General features: G+C 49.4%; 1 pseudogene; it reads left to right on the plus strand.

Annotated features, from left to right (window-relative positions):
- Window positions 1-781: 781 nt before the first annotated feature.
- On the plus strand, window positions 782-3052 carry LOC124894200 (annotated as a pseudogene; the record flags this gene model as incomplete).

Here is a 3052-nt window from a genome sequence, read left to right on the forward strand (position 1 = left end):
AATCCATTCCTACTAAAGCTAGACCCATAGAAATGAACCAAGAAATGATGGAAGTCTGCAAAAAGGAGATTGACCATCTTCTAAAGAATGGTATTATTAGAAGCTCTAACTACCCCTGGAGTTGTTCTGCCTTTTATGTCAATAACAGTGTAGAAAAGGAGTGCGGCACTCCTAGACTTGTAATAAATTCCAAGCCTTTGAATGCGGTCTTAAAATGGATCAGACATCCAATCCCTAACAAAAGGGATCTTTTGAAAAGAACTTTCAAAGCCAACCTTTACAGTAAGTTTGATATGAAGTCAGGATTCTGGCAGATTCAAATAGCTGAGAAGGATAAATACAAAATGGCATTCAATGTCCCCTTTGGGCATTATGAATGGAATGTTTTGCCTTTTGGCCTCAAAAACACTCCGTCAGAGTTTCAAAACATTATGAACAATATTTTCAATCCTTATACTTATATGTCGATTGTTTATATTGATGATGTGCTTATTTTCTCTGTGAACATTGATTCCCATTTTAAGCATTTAAATACTTTCTTTAAGATTGTGAAATTCAACGGTTTGGTGGTTAGTGCCAAAAAGATGAAGCTCTTCCAAACATCTATAAGATTCTTAGGACATGATCTTTATCAAGGTAGTTATAAACCTATTTGCCGAGCCATTGAGTTCTCCTCAAAGTTTCCTAATGAGATTTCTGATAAGACTCAACTCCAGAGGTTTCTAGGGAGCCTTAATTATGTTGCTGATTTTATCCCAAATATTAGACAGCTCTGTGAACCTCTTTACAAAAGACTCAAGAAAACCCCAGTTCCTTGGAGTACTGATCAAACCAATGCTGTCATAAAAATCAAAAGTTTGGTCCAGAACCTTCCTTGCTTAGGCATTCCTAACCCTGAAGCCTTTATGATAGTTCAAACTGACGCCTCCGATATAGGGTATGGGGGTATACTGAAGCAAAAGGTCAATGAAAGTTCTCCTGAACAGTTGTGAGTGCATAGGCCCCGTCTCACATCAAAACGTGCAGTTCGGGTCCGATAGCGAACAAGTACCGCTAGGGAAAGATGAAAAGGACTTTGCAAAGAGAGTAAAAAGGTGCTTGAAATTGTCGGGAGAGAAGCGGATGAGGGCCGGTGATGCGCCCCGGTCGGATGTGGAACGGCGACGAGCCGATCCCCCGATCGACTCGGGGCGTGGACCAACGTGGATTGGGGGGTCGGCCAAAGACCGGGCTCTTGATACGCTCGTGGAACACTGTCTCCTCGATTGTGGCAGGCAGCGCGCGCCTCCAGCATGCTTCGGCATCTGCGCGCTCCGGACGCTGGCCTGTGGGCTCCCTATTCGACCCGTCTTAAAACACGGACCAAGGAGTTTGACATGTGTGCGAGTCAACGGGCGAGTAAACCCGTAAGGCGCAAGGAAGCTGATTGGTGGGATCCCCCTAAGGGGTGCACCGCCGACCGACCTTGATCTTCTGAGAAGGGTTCGAGTGTGAGCATACCTGTCGGGACGCGAAAGATATTGAACTATGCCTGAGCGGGGCGAAGCCAGAGGAAACTCTGGTGGAGGCCCGCAGCGATACTTATGTGCAAATCGTTCGTCTGACTTGGGTATAGGGGCGAAAGACTAATCGAACCGTCTAGTAGCTGGTTCCCTCCGAAGTTTCCCTCAGGATAGCTGGAGCTCGCGTGCGAGTTCTATCAGGTAAAGCCAATAATTAGAGGCCTCGGGGGCGCAACGCCCTCGACCTATTCTCAAACTTTAAATAGGTAGGACGGCGCGGCTGCTTGGCTGAGCCGCACCACGGAATCAAGAGCTCCAAGTGGGCCATTTTTGGTAAGTAGAACTTGCGATGCGGGATGAATCGGAAGCCGGGTTATGGTGCCAAACTGCGCGCTAACCTAGATCCCACAAAGGGTTTTGGTCGATTAAGACAGCAGGACGGTGGTCATGGAAGTTGAAATCCGCTAAAGAGTGTGTAACAACTCACCTGCCGAATAAACTAGCCTCAAAAATGGATGGCGCTTAAGCGTGCGAACTACACCTGGCCGTCGGGGCAAGTGCCAGGCCCCGATGAGTAGGAGGGCACGGCGGTCGCTGCAAAACCTTGGGCGCGAGCCCGGGCACGAGCGGCCGTCGGTGCAGATCTTGGTGGTAGTAGCAAATATTCAAATGAGAACTTTAAAGGCCGAAGAGGGGAAAGGTTCCATGTTAACGACACTTGCACATGGGTTAGTCGATCCTAAGGGTCGGGTAAAACCCGACAGATAGCGCGTTTTGCGCATGCACCGAAAGAGAATCGGGTTAAAATTCCTGAATCGGGACGTGGCGGTCGATGGAAACGTTAGGATGTCCAGAGACGTCGGCGGGAGCCTCGGGAAGAGTTATCTTTTCTGTTTAACAGCCTGCCCACCCTGGAAACGGCTCAGCCGGAGGTAGGGTCCTGCGGCTGGAAGAGCACCGCACGCCGCGTGGTGTCTGGTGCGCTCCCGACGGCCCTTGAAAATCTGGAGGACCGAATGCCGTCCACGCCCGATCGTACTCATAACTGCATCAGGTCTCCAAGGTGAACAACCTCTTGTCGATGGAATAATGTAGGCAAGGAAAGTCAGCAAAATGGATCCATAACTTCGGGTAAAGGATTGGCTCTGAGGGCTGGGCACGGGGGTCCCAGTCCCGAACCCATCGGCTGTCGGTGGACTGCTCGAGCTGCTCCCGCGGCGAGAGCGGGTCGCCGCGTGCCGACCGGGGGACAGACTGGGAACGGTTCCTTAGGGGGCCTTCCCCGCGCGTTGAATAGCCAACTCAGAATTGGTACGGACAAGGGTAATCCGACTATTTAATTCAAACAAAGCATTGCGATGGTCCCAACGGATGTTCACGTAATGTGATTTCTGCCCAGTGCTCTGAATGTCAAAGTGAAGAAATTCAACCAAGCACGGGTAAACGGTGGGAGTAACTATGACTCTCTTAAGGTAGCCAAATGCCTCGTCATATAATTAGTGACGCGCATGAATGGATTAACGAGATTCCCACTGTCCCTGTCTACTATC

Source organism: Capsicum annuum, unplaced genomic scaffold (assembly GCF_002878395.1).
Source record: "Capsicum annuum cultivar UCD-10X-F1 unplaced genomic scaffold, UCD10Xv1.1 ctg71338, whole genome shotgun sequence".
NCBI classification, from domain to species: Eukaryota; Viridiplantae; Streptophyta; class Magnoliopsida; order Solanales; family Solanaceae; genus Capsicum; species Capsicum annuum.